This window comes from Salmo salar, chromosome 03 (genome assembly GCF_965601325.2).
Source record: "Salmo salar chromosome 03, fSalSal1, whole genome shotgun sequence".
Lineage (NCBI taxonomy): Eukaryota > Metazoa > Chordata > Actinopteri > Salmoniformes > Salmonidae > Salmo > Salmo salar.
The window spans coordinates 149604-166577 of NC_138293.1; the positions used below are offsets into that span (position 1 = coordinate 149604).

The 16974-nt window shown below is 42.2% G+C and overlaps 2 non-coding genes and 1 pseudogene across 2 annotated transcripts; 2 read left to right on the forward strand and 1 right to left on the reverse strand.

Moving 5' to 3' along the window:
- The first annotated feature begins 7866 nt into the window (after window positions 1-7866).
- On the forward strand, window positions 7867-7938 carry trnap-ugg (transfer RNA proline (anticodon UGG)). The gene has a single exon. It is a non-coding gene; the product is annotated as a tRNA-Pro (tRNA).
- Window positions 7939-10700: 2762 nt separating this feature from the next.
- trnap-ugg (transfer RNA proline (anticodon UGG)) lies at window positions 10701-10772 on the forward strand. Its single transcript has one exon. It is a non-coding gene; the product is annotated as a tRNA-Pro (tRNA).
- A 5221-nt stretch (window positions 10773-15993) lies between these two features.
- On the reverse strand, window positions 15994-16612 carry LOC145877597 (uncharacterized; annotated as a pseudogene).
- Window positions 16613-16974: the final 362 nt, after the last annotated feature.

Below are 16974 nucleotides of genomic sequence, written 5' to 3' on the forward strand. Positions count from 1 at the left end.
GCCTACTCTACGTGACATATGGTGGCAGCAGTGGGATGGCGCACCGCAAATCAGTGAATTCCAACAAGAGAGGTAAAGGAATGCGTACAGGATTGCGTTCACAGCAGCAGCATCAACTGTCATAAAAGGTCATTGAAGTTGAAACTGGGTGGAATACCATGGAATCTTCTGGTGAAGAGGTTAATTATGAGAAACTAGGAGCCCGACCAAGGGGCCAAACACAACCAGAACTGTTTGAACTACCGGTTGAGAAGAGGGACGAAGACCTCAAGCAGGAGTTTCGGGGCCTACGCCAATCTATCCTCACAGCTCCTCACCAAGCGGAACTCGTCAGTGAGAGCCCAAGATTGGGTCTGCCAACACCAGGACGACAAACGCTCGACGCAGCAGGGACTTCAACTCCACAGCAGGATCCCCAAGCAGTAATGAGGCCAGCCCCAGCACCAGGAGACCAGTCCAGCAGTGTTAACCTGTTAGGGCTAGGGGGCAGCATTGACACGGCTGGATAAAAAACATACCCGATTTAATCTGGTTACCACTCCTACTCAGTAACTAGAATATGCATATACTTATTACATATGGATAGAAAACACCCTAAATTTTCTAAAACTGTTTGAATGGTGTCTGTGAGTATAACAGAACTCAAATGGCAGGTCAAAACCTGAGAGATTCCTTTACAGGAAGTGGCCTGTCTGACCATTTGTTGAACTTCTTTTCCATCTCTATCATTTACTAAGGATCTCTGCTCTAACGTGACACTTCCCACGTCGTCCATAGGCGCTCAGAGCCCGGGAAAAAACAGAATGTCGTCATTCCAGCCCCAGGCTGAAACACATTATCGCCTTTCTCAAGTGGCCCATCAAGAGACACTAGCTTATGCGCGTGACCCCGACCGCCCCCGCCTTTGGGATTTTTTCCTCTGTTTGCCGAAAAGGAGATTCCCTGTCGGAATATTATCGCTTTTCTACGAGAAAAATGTCGTAAAAATTGATTTTAAACAGCGGTTGACATGCTTCGAAGTACGGTAATGGAATACTTAGAATTTTATTGTCACGAATTGCGCCAAGCGCGTGACACTTCTTTACTATTTCGGATAGCGTCTGGAACGCACGAACAAAACGCCGCTATTCGGATATAACGATGGATTATTTTGGACCAAACCAACATTTGTTATTGAAGTAGCTGTCCTGGGTGTGTATTCTGACGAAGACAACAAAAGGTAATGAAATTTTTATAATAGTAAATATGATTATGGTGAGTGCTAAACTTGCCGGGTGTCTAAATAGCGAGCCCGTGATGCCTGGGCTATGTACTTAGAATATTGCAAAATGTGCTTTCACCAAAAAGCTATTTTAAAATCGGACATATCGAGTGCATAGAGGAGGTCTGTATCTATAATTCTTAAAATAATTGTTATGCTTTTTGTGAACGTTTATCGTGAGTAATTTAGTAAAATGTTAGCGAATTCCCCGGAAGTTTGCGGGGGGTATGCTAGTTCTGAACGTCACATGCTAATGTAAAAAGCTGGTTTTTGATATAAATATGAACTTGATTGAACAAAACATGCATGTATTGTATAACATAATGTCCTAGGGTTGTCATCTGATGAAGATCATCAAAGGTGAGTGCTGCATTTAGCTGTCTTCTGGGTTTTGGTGACATTATATGCTGGCTTGAAAAATGGGTGTCTGATTATTTCTGGCTTGGTACTCTGCTGACATAATCTAATGTTTTGCTTTCGTTGTAAAGCCTTTTTGAAATCGGACAGTGTGGTTAGATTAACGAGAGCCTTATCTTTAAATGGCTGTAAAATAGTCATATGTTTGAGAAATTTAAGTAATAGGATTTTTAAGGTTTTGAAAATCGCGCCACAGGATAGCCGTGGCTGTTACGTAGGTGGGACGAATTCGTCCCGCCTAGCCTAGAGAGGTTAACCTGTTAGGGCTAGGGGGCAGCATTGACACGGCTGGATAAAAAACATACCCGATTTAATCTGGTTACCACTCCTACTCAGTAACTAGAATATGCATATACTTATTACATATGGATAGAAAACACCCTACATTTTCTAAAACTGTTTGAATGGTGTCTGTGAGTATAACAGAACTCAAATGGCAGGTCAAAACCTGAGAGATTCCTTTACAGGAAGTGGCCTGTCTGACCATTTCTGGAACTTCTTTGCCATCTCTATCATTTACTAAGGATCTCTGCTCTAACGTGACACTTCCCACGTCGTCCATAGGCTCTCATAGCCCGGGAAAAAAGAGAATGTCGTCATTCCAGCCCCAGGCTGAAACACATTATCGCCTTTCTCAAGTGGCCCATCAAGAGACACTAGCTTATGCGCGTGACCCCGACCGCCCCCGCCTTTGGGATTTTTTCCTCTGTTTGCCGAAAAGGAGATTCCCTGTCGGAATTTTACCGCTTTTCTACGAGAAAAATGACGTAAAAATTGATTTTAAAAAGCGGTTGACATGCTTCGACGTACGGCAATTGAATACTTTGAATTTTATTGTCAGGAATTGCGCCAAGCGCGCGACACTTCTTTACTATTTCGGATAGTGTCTGGAACGCACGAACAAAACGCCGCTATTCGGATATAACGATGGATTATTTTGGACCAAACCAACATTTGTTATTGAAGTAGACGTCCTGGGTGTGCATTCTGACGAAGACAACAAAAGGTAATGACATTTTTATAATAGTAAATATGATTATGGTGAGTGCTAAACTTGCCGGGTGTCTAAATAGCGAGCCCGTGATGCCTGGGCTATATACTTAGAATATTGCAAAATGTGCTTTCACCAAAAAGCTATTTTAAAATCGGACATATCGAGTGCATAGAGGAGGTCTGTATCTATAATTCTTAAAATAATTGTTATGCTTTTTGTGAACGTTTATCGTGAGTAATTTAGTAAAATGTTAGCGAATTCCCCGTAAGTTTGCGGGGGGTATGCTAGTTCTGAACGTCACATGCTAATGTAAAAAGCTGGTTTTTGATATAAATATGAACTTGATTGAACAAAACATGCATGTATTGTATAACATAATGTCCTAGGGTTGTCATCTGATGAAGATCATCAAAGGTGAGTGCTGCATTTAGCTGTCTTCTGGGTTTTGGTGACATTATATGCTGGCTTGAAAAATGGGTGTCTGATTATTTCTGGCTTGGTACTCTGCTGACATAATCTAATGTTTTGCTTTCGTTGTAAAGCCTTTTTGAAATCGGACAGTGTGGTTAGATTAACGAGAGTCTTATCTTTAAATGGCTGTAAAATAGTCATATGTTTGAGAAATTGAAGTAATAGGATTTTGAAGATTTTGAAAATCGCGCCACAGGCTGGCAGTGGATGTTACGTAGGTGGGACGAATTCGTCCCGCCGGTCCCATAGAGGTTAAGTTTTATTTTTTCATTTTCTCTTTTAAAATATTAATTGACCTCATTTTGCTCAATATTCATTTGTCAACACTCATCATCAGTTTGCTGTCGCGGCTTAAGAAGACAGAATGTGAAAGACACAGCAGATGAAATACAAAAGATTTGAACTGAAGCCTGGTCAACAGTTTGGAAGACTGCTATGCTCACAAGTATAGCACAAACACTCACATGAGGTTCAATCTTTCCAAGCACCATGGACAAGAACAATTGATATCCTCATTGTAATTGCCGCAGAAAGCAAAACAATTTTATTCTTGTCTAAGGCTCGTTGGTCTAGGGGTATGATTCTCGCTTTGGGTGCGAGAGGTCCCGGGTTCAAATCCCGGATGAACCCTTTTGCAGATCTTTTAACAAGCTCAGACAGGCAGATCTCTGGCCACTGGTTGCAAACAGCCACCTCTTGGGCGCAGGACGAGGTGGCTGAATGGTTTAGGCGATGGATATTCACTAGTTGGCTCAATATCGCACTTCATTTAGAAAACCTGCAAAAACTAAGAGCAAATCTGACTTCCACTAACAAGGACATTGATTCCAATGTAATACACTTGAAATGACACCCAGCTCCTAAACCTAGGTAATATCTCATGCTCTGCATTGGCTGGGAATCGAACCCTGGTCAACTGCTTGGAAGGCAGCTATGCTCACCACTATACCACCAATGCTATGTGAAGCTCTTAAGCAACATGGAGACATCGATTAATATCCTGACCGTCATTTTTGTGGAAAGTGAAAATTCTTTGACCAAACGGATCGTTGGTATAGTTGTACTATTATGGCTTAGGGTGCGAGAGGTCCCTGGTTAAAAAATCTATCATTTTAATCAGTACCTGTTACCTTCAGATTAGTCCCGTGACACTTGTGGAAAACGTAGGGCAAAACGGAGAACATTGTGACAAGTGGGGTCACATTAGTTTGTAGCCCAAAGATTTTGGATTCTACAAACAGATGTTTGCACATAGAGGGTTCCGACTTCAGACGAGTCCCCTGACACTTGTGGGGGACGTAGAGACAAATTGAGAACACCACCGTGTTCGTGAGGGTCTCCCCTTTCCAGGGAGTGGTCATACGATGTTGTAGGTCAAACGGTTCAGATGCTACATATGTTTTTGTGAGAATACCGATTATTGGTATGTCTCATGGTTTGACAAACACCGCTCTAGCTCCACCACCATTTATTGCAGATGTGGAGTTGTAACATAAACAGTTACGGAGGCTTGAGACAGATACGACGCGTTTCAATCTCTCTAGTTGAAAACTGATCGATTTGAATGGGTATTTTTTACGTTCGTTTACTTTGATTCACGTACTGATGCATCAATCGACTCAAAATAAATGAGCTCCATTCTTTTTTAAGTTTTATTTTTTCATTTTCTCTTTTAAAATATTAATTGACCTCATTTTGCTCAATATTCATTTGTCAACACTCATCATCAGTTTGCTGTCGCGGCTTAAGAAGACAGAATGTGAAAGACACAGCAGATGAAATACAAAAGATTTGAACTGAAGCCTGGTCAACAGTTTGGAAGACTGCTATGCTCACAAGTATAGCACAAACACTCACATGAGGTTCAATCTTTCCAAGCACCATGGACAAGAACAATTGATATCCTCATTGTAATTGCCGCAGAAAGCAAAACAATTTTATTCTTGTCTAAGGCTCGTTGGTCTAGGGGTATGATTCTCGCTTTGGGTGTGAGAGGTCCCGGGTTCAAATCCCGGATGAACCCTTTTGCAGATCTTTTAACAAGCTCAGACAGGCAGATCTCTGGCCACTGGTTGCAAACAGCCACCTCTTGGGCGCAGGACGAGGTGGCTGAATGGTTTAGGCGATGGATATTCACTAGTTGGCTCAATATCGCACTTCATTTAGAAAACCTGCAAAAACTAAGAGCAAATCTGACTTCCACTAACAAGGACATTGATTCCAATGTAATACACTTGAAATGACACCCAGCTCCTAAACCTAGTGAATATCTCATGCTCTGCATTGGCTGGGAATTGAACCCTGGTCAACTGCTTGGAAGGCAGCTATGCTCACCACTATACCACCAATGCTATGTGAAGCTCTTAAGCAACATGGAGACATCGATTAATATCCTGACCGTCATTTTTGTGGAAAGTGAAAATTCTTTGACCAAACGGATCGTTGGTATAGTTGTACTATTATGGCTTAGGGTGCGAGAGGTCCCTGGTTAAAAAATCTATCATTTTAATCAGTACCTGTTACCTTCAGATTAGTCCCGTGACACTTGTGGAAAACGTAGGGCAAAACGGAGAACATTGTGACAAGTGGGGTCACATTAGTTTGTAGCCCAAAGATTTTGGATTCTACAAACAGATGTTTGCACATAGAGGGTTCCGACTTCAGACGAGTCCCCTGACACTTGTGGGGGACGTAGAGACAAATTGAGAACACCACCGTGTTCGTGAGGGTCTCCCCTTTCCAGGGAGTGGTCATACGATGTTGTAGGTCAAACGGTTCAGATGCTACATATGTTTTTGTGAGAATACCGATTATTGGTATGTCTCATGGTTTGACAAACACCGCTCTAGCTCCACCACCATTTATTGCAGATGTGGAGTTGTAACATAAACAGTTACGGAGGCTTGAGACAGATACGACGCGTTTCAATCTCTCTAGTTGAAAACTGATCGATTTGAATGGGTATTTTTTACGTTCGTTTACTTTGATTCACGTACTGATGCATCAATCGACTCAAAATAAATGAGCTCCATTCTTTTTTAAGTTTTATTTTTTCATTTTCTCTTTTAAAATATTAATTGACCTCATTTTGCTCAATATTCATTTGTCAACACTCATCATCAGTTTGCTGTCGCGGCTTAAGAAGACAGAATGTGAAAGACACAGCAGATGAAATACAAAAGATTTGAACTGAAGCCTGGTCAACAGTTTGGAAGACTGCTATGCTCACAAGTATAGCACAAACACTCACATGAGGTTCAATCTTTCCAAGCACCATGGACAAGAACAATTGATATCCTCATTGTAATTGCCGCAGAAAGCAAAACAATTTTATTCTTGTCTAAGGCTCGTTGGTCTAGGGGTATGATTCTCGCTTTGGGTGCGAGAGGTCCCGGGTTCAAATCCCGGATGAACCCTTTTGCAGATCTTTTAACAAGCTCAGACAGGCAGATCTCTGGCCACTGGTTGCAAACAGCCACCTCTTGGGCGCAGGACGAGGTGGCTGAATGGTTTAGGCGATGGATATTCACTAGTTGGCTCAATATCGCACTTCATTTAGAAAACCTGCAAAAACTAAGAGCAAATCTGACTTCCACTAACAAGGACATTGATTCCAATGTAATACACTTGAAATGACACCCAGCTCCTAAACCTAGTGAATATCTCATGCTCTGCATTGGCCGAGAATCAAACCCGGGTCAATTGCTTGGAAGGCAGCTATGCTCACCACTATACCACCAATGCTATGCGAAGCTCGTAAGCAACATGGAGACATCGATTCATATCCTGAGCGTCATTTTTGTGGAAAGTGAAAATTCTTTGACCAAACGGATCGTTGGTATAGTTGTACTATTATGGTTTAGGGTGCGAGAGGTCCCTGGTTAAAAAATCTATCATTTTAATCAGTACCTGTTACCTTCAGATTAGTCCCGTGACACTTGTGGAAAACGTAGGGCAAAACGGAGAACATTGTGACAAGTGGGGTCACATTAGTCTGTAGCCCAAAGATTTTGGATTCTACAAACAGATGTTTGCACATAGAGGGTTCCGACTTCAGACGAGTCCCCTGACACTTGTGGGGGACGTAGAGACAAATTGAGAACACCACCGTGTTCGTGAGGGTCTCCCCTTTCCAGGGAGTGTAAGTCAAACGGTTCAGATGCTACAGATGTTTTTGTGAGAAGACCGATTATTGGTATGTCTCATGGTTTGACAAACACCGCTCTAGCTCCACCACCATTTATTGCAGATGTGGAGTTGTAACATAAACAGTTACGGAGGCTTGAGACAGATACGACGCGTTTCAATCTCTCTAGTTGAAAACTGATCGATTTGAATGGGTATTTTTTACGTTCGTTTACTTTGATTCACGTACTGATGCATCAATCGACTCAAAATAAATGAGCTCCATTCTTTTTGAAGTTTTATTTTTTCATTTTCTCTTTTAAAATATTAATTGACCTCATTTTGCTCAATATTCATTTGTCAACACTCATCATCAGTTTGCTGTCGCGGTTTAAGAAGACAGAATGTGAAAGACACAGCAGATGAAATACAAAAGATTTGAACTGAAGCCTGGTCAACAGTTTGGAAGACTGCTATGCTCACAAGTATAGCACAAACACTCACATGAGGTTCAATCTTTCCAAGCACCATGGACAAGAACAATTGATATCCTCATTGTAATTGCCGCAGAAAGCAAAACAATTTTATTCTTGTCTGAGGCTCATTGGTCTAGGGGTATGATTCTTGCTTTGGGTGCGAGAGGTCCCGGGTTCAAATCCCGGATGAGCCCTTTTGCAGATCTTTTAACCTCTTGGGGCTAGGTGGGACGCTAGCGTGCCACCTGTGGTGCACTCCATCAACAGCAGGTGCATTTCAAGAGCGGCAAATTTGAATCCAAATAAATGTCAAAATTCAAATTTTTCAAAAATACAACTATGTTACACCATTTGAAAGATAAACATCTCCTTAATCTAACCACGTTTTACGATTTCAAAAAGGTTTTACGGCGAAAGCATAAATTTAGAGTATGTTAGGACAGTACATTTACAAGAGTTGTGTGTAATGTTTTGTCAAGTCAAAGACAGGGTCACCAAAACCATAAAACCAGCTAAAATGATACACTAACCTTTTACAATCTCCATCAGATGACACTCCTAGGACATTATGTTAGACAATGCATGCATTTTTAGTTCTATCAAGTTCATATTTATATACAAAAACAGCGTTTTACTATGGCATTGATGTTGAGGAAATCGTTTCCCTCCAATAACCGGCAGTCAAGTCAGCGTCACAAATTAAATAATTAAAATTAGAAAACATTGGTAAAATATTATATTGTCATTTAAAGAATTATAGATTTACATCTTTTGAACGCAATCAACTTGCCAGATTTAAAAATAACCTTACTGGGAAATCACACTTTGCAATAATCTGAGCACTGTGCCCAGAAAAATACGCGTTGCGATACAGACTAGACGTCATGTTGGGGAGATCTAAAATCGAAAATACTATGTAAATAATCCATTACCTTTGATTCTCTTCATCAGATGTCACTTCCAGGTATCACAGGTCCATAACGAATGTAGTTTTGTTCAAAAAAGCTCATCATTTATGTCCAAAAATCTCCGTCTCGTTAGCACATGATGTAAGCCAGCCGGACTTCTCGTCATGAACGAGGGGAAAAAATATATTTCCGTTCGTTCAAACATGTCAAACGTTGTATAGCATAAATCATTAGGGCCTTTTTTAACCAGAACATGAATAATATTCAAGGTGGACGAATGCATAGCCTTTTATAACGTATTGGAACGAGGGTACCCAACATGAAGTAGCGCGCCAGGTGTCTAATGGGACATCACCGTTCCATGGCTCTTGTTCGGTCAGATCTCCCTCCAGAAGACTCAAAACACTTTGTAAAGGCTGGTGACATCTAGTGGAAGCAATAGGAAGTGCCAAAATATTCCTAAACCCCTGTGTTTTTCAATGGGATAGGTTTAAAGTCAATACAACACATCAGGTATCCACTTCCTGTCAGAAAATGTCTCAGGGTTTTGCCTGCCAAATGAGTTCTGTTATACTCACAGACACCATTCAAACAGTTTTGGAAACTTTAGAGTGTTTTCTATCCATATATAATAAGTATATGCATATTCTAGTTACTGGGTAGGATTAGTAACCAGATTAAATCGGGTACATTTTTTTTATCCAGACGTGCAAATGCTGCCCCCTAGACCCAACAGGTTAACAAGTTCAGACAGGCAGATCTCTGGCCACTGGTTGCAAACAGCCACCTCTTGGGCGCAGGACAAGGTGGCTGAATGGTTTAGGCGATGGACTGCGTATCTATTGTGATATTCACTAGTTGGCTCAATATCGCACTTCATTTCGAAAACCTGCAAAAACTAAGAGCAAATCTGACTTCCACGAACAAGGACATTGATTCCAATGTAATACACTTGAAATGACACCCAGCCCCTAAAACTAGTGAATATCTCATGCTCTGCATTGGCCGAGAATCAAACCCGGGTCAATTGCTTGGAAGGCAGCTATGCTCACCACTATACCACCAATGCTATGCGAAGCTCGTAAGCAACATGGAGACATCGATTCATATCCTGACCGTCATTTTTGTGGAAAGTGAAAATTCTTTGACCAAACGGATCGTTGGTATAGTTGTACTATTATGGTTTAGGGTGCGAGAGGTCCCTGGTTAAAAAATCTATCATTTTAATCAGTACCTGTTACCTTCAGATTAGTCCCGTGACACTTGTGGAAAACGTAGGGCAAAACGGAGAACATTGTGACAAGTGGGGTCACATTAGTCTGTAGCCCAAAGATTTTGGATTCTACAAACAGATGTTTGCACATAGAGGGTTCCGACTTCAGACGAGTCCCCTGACACTTGTGGGGGACGTAGAGACAAATTGAGAACACCACCGTGTTCGTGAGGGTCTCCCCTTTCCAGGGAGTGTAAGTCAAACGGTTCAGATGCTACAGATGTTTTTGTGAGAAGACCGATTATTGGTATGTCTCATGGTTTGACAAACACCGCTCTAGCTCCACCACCATTTATTGCAGATGTGGAGTTGTAACATAAACAGTTACGGAGGCTTGAGACAGATACGACGCGTTTCAATCTCTCTAGTTGAAAACTGATCGATTTGAATGGGTATTTTTTACGTTCGTTTACTTTGATTCACGTACTGATGCATCAATCGACTCAAAATAAATGAGCTCCATTCTTTTTGAAGTTTTATTTTTTCATTTTCTCTTTTAAAATATTAATTGACCTCATTTTGCTCAATATTCATTTGTCAACACTCATCATCAGTTTGCTGTCGCGGTTTAAGAAGACAGAATGTGAAAGACACAGCAGATGAAATACAAAAGATTTGAACTGAAGCCTGGTCAACAGTTTGGAAGACTGCTATGCTCACAAGTATAGCACAAACACTCACATGAGGTTCAATCTTTCCAAGCACCATGGACAAGAACAATTGATATCCTCATTGTAATTGCCGCAGAAAGCAAAACAATTTTATTCTTGTCTGAGGCTCATTGGTCTAGGGGTATGATTCTTGCTTTGGGTGCGAGAGGTCCCGGGTTCAAATCCCGGATGAGCCCTTTTGCAGATCTTTTAACCTCTTGGGGCTAGGTGGGACGCTAGCGTGCCACCTGTGGTGCACTCCATCAACAGCAGGTGCATTTCAAGAGCGGCAAATTTGAATCCAAATAAATGTCAAAATTCAAATTTTTCAAAAATACAACTATGTTACACCATTTGAAAGATAAACATCTCCTTAATCTAACCACGTTTTACGATTTCAAAAAGGTTTTACGGCGAAAGCATAAATTTAGAGTATGTTAGGACAGTACATTTACAAGAGTTGTGTGTAATGTTTTGTCAAGTCAAAGACAGGGTCACCAAAACCATAAAACCAGCTAAAATGATACACTAACCTTTTACAATCTCCATCAGATGACACTCCTAGGACATTATGTTAGACAATGCATGCATTTTTAGTTCTATCAAGTTCATATTTATATACAAAAACAGCGTTTTACTATGGCATTGATGTTGAGGAAATCGTTTCCCTCCAATAACCGGCAGTCAAGTCAGCGTCACAAATTAAATAATTAAAATTAGAAAACATTGGTAAAATATTATATTGTCATTTAAAGAATTATAGATTTACATCTTTTGAACGCAATCAACTTGCCAGATTTAAAAATAACCTTACTGGGAAATCACACTTTGCAATAATCTGAGCACTGTGCCCAGAAAAATACGCGTTGCGATACAGACTAGACGTCATGTTGGGGAGATCTAAAATCGAAAATACTATGTAAATAATCCATTACCTTTGATTCTCTTCATCAGATGTCACTTCCAGGTATCACAGGTCCATAACGAATGTAGTTTTGTTCAAAAAAGCTCATCATTTATGTCCAAAAATCTCCGTCTCGTTAGCACATGATGTAAGCCAGCCGGACTTCTCGTCATGAACGAGGGGAAAAAATATATTTCCGTTCGTTCAAACATGTCAAACGTTGTATAGCATAAATCATTAGGGCCTTTTTTAACCAGAACATGAATAATATTCAAGGTGGACGAATGCATAGCCTTTTATAACGTATTGGAACGAGGGTACCCAACATGAAGTAGCGCGCCAGGTGTCTAATGGGACATCACCGTTCCATGGCTCTTGTTCGGTCAGATCTCCCTCCAGAAGACTCAAAACACTTTGTAAAGGCTGGTGACATCTAGTGGAAGCAATAGGAAGTGCCAAAATATTCCTAAACCCCTGTGTTTTTCAATGGGATAGGTTTAAAGTCAATACAACACATCAGGTATCCACTTCCTGTCAGAAAATGTCTCAGGGTTTTGCCTGCCAAATGAGTTCTGTTATACTCACAGACACCATTCAAACAGTTTTGGAAACTTTAGAGTGTTTTCTATCCATATATAATAAGTATATGCATATTCTAGTTACTGGGTAGGATTAGTAACCAGATTAAATCGGGTACATTTTTTTTATCCAGACGTGCAAATGCTGCCCCCTAGACCCAACAGGTTAACAAGTTCAGACAGGCAGATCTCTGGCCACTGGTTGCAAACAGCCACCTCTTGGGCGCAGGACAAGGTGGCTGAATGGTTTAGGCGATGGACTGCGTATCTATTGTGATATTCACTAGTTGGCTCAATATCGCACTTCATTTCGAAAACCTGCAAAAACTAAGAGCAAATCTGACTTCCACGAACAAGGACATTGATTCCAATGTAATACACTTGAAATGACACCCAGCCCCTAAAACTAGTGAATATCTCATGCTCTGCATTGGCCGAGAATCAAACCCGGGTCAATTGCTTGGAAGGCAGCTATGCTCACCACTATACCACCAATGCTATGCGAAGCTCGTAAGCAACATGGAGACATCGATTCATATCCTGACCGTCATTTTTGTGGAAAGTGAAAATTCTTTGACCAAACGGATCGTTGGTATAGTTGTACTATTATGGTTTAGGGTGCGAGAGGTCCCTGGTTAAAAAATCTATCATTTTAATCAGTACCTGTTACCTTCAGATTAGTCCCGTGACACTTGTGGAAAACGTAGGGCAAAACGGAGAACATTGTGACAAGTGGGGTCACATTAGTCTGTAGCCCAAAGATTTTGGATTCTACAAACAGATGTTTGCACATAGAGGGTTCCGACTTCAGACGAGTCCCCTGACACTTGTGGGGGACGTAGAGACAAATTGAGAACACCACCGTGTTCGAGAGGGTCTCCCCTTTCCAGGGAGTGTAAGTCAAACGGTTCAGATGCTACAGATGTTTTTGTGAGAAGACCGATTATTGGTATGTCTCATGGTTTGACAAACACCGCTCTAGCTCCACCACCATTTATTGCAGATGTGGAGTTGTAACATAAACAGTTACGGAGGCTTGAGACAGATACGACGCGTTTCAATCTCTCTAGTTGAAAACTGATCGATTTGAATGGGTATTTTTTACGTTCGTTTACTTTGATTCACGTACTGATGCATCAATCGACTCAAAATAAATGAGCTCCATTCTTTTTTAAGTTTTATTTTTTCATTTTCTCTTTTAAAATATTAATTGACCTCATTTTGCTCAATATTCATTTGTCAACACTCATCGTCAGTTTGCTGTCGCGGCTTAACCTGTTTAGGATAGGGGGCAGTATTGACACGGCTGGATAAAAAACATACCCGATTTAATCTGGTTACCACTCCTACCCAGTAACTAGAATATGCATATACTTATTACATATGGATAGAAAACACCCTAAATTTTCTAAAACTGTTTGAATGGTGTCTGTGAGTATAACAGAACTCAAATGGCAGGTCAAAACCTGAGAGATTCCTTTACAGGAAGTGGCCTGTCTGACCATTTCTTGAACCTCTTTTCCATCTCTATCATTTACTAAGGATCTCTGCTCTAACGTGACACTTCCCACGTCGTCCATAGGCGCTCAGAGCCCGGGAAAAAACAGAATGTCGTCATTCCAGCCCCAGGCTGAAACACATTATCGCCTTTCTCAAGTGGCCGATCAAGGGACACTGGGCTTATGCTCGTGACCCCGACCGCCCCCGCCTTTGGGATTTTTTCCTCTGTTTGCCGAAAAGGAGATTCCCTGTCGGAATATTATCGCTTTTCTACGAGAAAAATGTCGTAAAAATTGATTTTAAACAGCAGTTGACATGCTTCGAAGTACGGTAATGGAATATTTAGAATTTTATTGTCACGAATTGCGCCATGCGCGCGACACTTCTTTACTATTTCGGATAGTGTCTGGAACGCACGAACAAAACGCCACTATTCGGATATAACGATGGATTATTTTGGACCAAACCAACATTTGTTATTGAAGTAGCAGTCCTGGGTGTGCATTCTGACGAAGACAACAAAATTTAATGAAACTTTTATAATAGTAAATATGATTATGGTGAGTGCTAAACTTGCCGGGTGTCTAAATAGCGAGCCCGTGATGCCTGGGCTATGTACTTAGAATATTGCAAAATGTGCTTTCACCAAAAAGCTATTTTAAAATCGGACATATCGAGTGCATAGAGGAGGTCTGTATCTATAATTCTTAAAATAATTGTTATGCTTTTTTGTGAACGTTTATCGTGAGTAATTTAGTAAAATGTTAGCGAATTCCCCGGAAGTTTGCGGGGGGTATGCTAGTTCTGAACGTCACATGCTAATGTAAAAAGCTGGTTTTTGATATAAATATGAACTTGATTGAACAAAACATGCATGTATTGTATAACATAATGTCCTAGGGTTGTCATCTGATGAAGATCATCAAAGGTGAGTGCTGCATTTAGCTGTCTTCTGGGTTTTGGTGACATTATATGCTGGCTTGAAAAATGGGTGTCTGATTATTTCTGGCTTGGTACTCTGCTGACGCAAGCGTCCCACCTAGCCCATAGAGGTTAAGGGCCCAAGCAATATACCAGCCTTAGTAAAGTTGAACATTTACTTCTAGGCCTTTGACTCTACAGCACTCACCAGTTATCTAACCAGAAGTCCATAGGTCATCCCTGTAGACTGCCCAAAACTAGTGCATTACAGCTGTAGACTTATCATATAGTTAAACTTAGGATAGCGCCTAAGCAACACACCAAGTAGGAAAAACCCTAGATATGTCATTAGAGACAATGCCATGATAATCATTTTGCCAGAACATTGGACATATATAGAATACAGTCCAATTAGATGATTTTTTTTTGTGTGAGAACTATATTTTCTATATTTTTTTGTTTTGTTTATGCTTTCATTCCTTTTCGGTTCAGTTCCTTTGACACTTAGGAAGTGATAGAGCCATAAACAAAGTCCCCATACAACCATCACTTATTGCCACAACGCCGCTCATTGGGGAATGAATGTAATTATATATATTTCATGAGTGTGTGTGCGTTGTTAACATCTGCCTAAGTTACTGCCCAGATCTTCCAGTCTGGACGATGGGTCCGGAACAGCGACCCCAAATCCGGACACCCACAGCCTATCCTTGTGGCGGCATGCCCGCTGTCAGAGAGCCCACCAAGGTAAACCACCAGAGGGGGGGACCGCAACGGCGATCACCAACCAGGACATCCCCTGGCCCTTCCTGGGGTACTTTGCAGCTTCCAGGGAACCTACCAAGGTACACCACTAGAGGAGACCGCAACGGCGATCACCAACCGGACATCAACTGCCCATCCTTGTGGTGGACTGCTCCGCTTCCAGAGAGCCTATAACAGTTCTACCAACGGGACATCACGTGGTCATGATTTTATGTTGATTTGTAACTTGCAGGATAAACAAGATCCAAACCACCAGGGGGGGTATGTCATGACGTTGGCCTTTTTGAGTACAGGGAGGACAGTTGACCCCCTCCCCCCCTTTGCACCATCCCCCAACCTACCTTCCCTCACCCAGTCCCTGTGTGAAGGAGTGGTAAAATTCCAGGAGAGTCTCTGGCCACATGGCCCATAGAGAGACACAGGAAATTCTTCCAACTCACAGAATTGGGGAGCCAAGCGACATTTGTGTTCTGGAGAAGGTATGGAAGACTGGTGAAGAATCCAGCTACGAACTGGTCTGCTTGGTACAATTTTGTGATACTCAGAAGAGACAATATAGCCATATTACCATAAAACTGTTTATATAATAGCCTCAGCTTGAGACTTGCATCCACATGGTTGTATAGAATGTATTAAGAGCATCGAGGGGCGCCGAGAGGCAGGGGCTGGGACAGGTGGTAGCTCGCCTCGCGGCGGACCGCCAGCTCGATCCCGAGATCCAACTACGAGCTTTTTAACTGCAGAAACTTTAAGATACGCTATTGGAGCTGGAATTACCGCGGCTGCTGGCACCAGACTTGCCCTCCAATGGATCCTCGTTAAAGGATTTAAAGTGTACTCATTCCAATTACAGGGCCTCGAAAGAGTCCTGTATTGTTATTTTTCATCACTACCTCCCCGAGTCGGGAGTGGGTAATTTGCGCGCCTGCTGCCTTCCTTGGATGTGGTAGCCGTTTCTCAGGCTCCCTCTCCGGAATCGAACCCTGATTCCCCGTTACCCGTGGTCACCATGGTAGGCACAGAAAGTACCATCGAAAGTTGATAGGGCAGACATTCGAATGAGACGTCACCGCCATAAAGGGCGCGCGATCGGCTCGAGGTTATCTAGAGTCACCAAAGCGGCCGGGGCAACCGAGATTGGCCCGCATGGGTTTTGGGTCTGATAAATGCACGCATCCCCGGAGGTCAGCGCTCGTCTGCATGTATTAGCTCTAGAAATGCCACAGTTATCCAAGTAACGTTGGAGCGATCAAAGGAACCATAACTGATTTAATGAGCCATTCGCAGTTTCACTGTACCGGCCGTGTGTACTTAGACTTGCATGGCTTAATCTTTGAGACAAGCATATGCTACTGGCAGGATCAACCAGAAAGCCACTCACAACATAGAGGTTGTACCTGGGCACACTAAGCGGAGAACAGCCAGGGACCACTCCTATCCCGTGAGGGGAGGAGGCCCTAGGTCAATCCACCGTGCGCCCAGCGGGAGGCCCTGAACTGCCCGTGGCCAGAGCCACAGGTGCCGGGGCACCGCTTAATCAGGTATCTTGTCTTAGCTGGAGGGTTTATTCGGAACACCATCAACGTGGATAAAAGACAGGGTTTGAGAAATACATGTGTTTCTGGCGCCGGTACGGCATGGGTGAACGTCATCCGCAGGCATAGCTACCTGGGTACTCCACTCCCCGAACCGGAACACCAATGTAGGGCCACTGAGACAGACGGGTCGGCT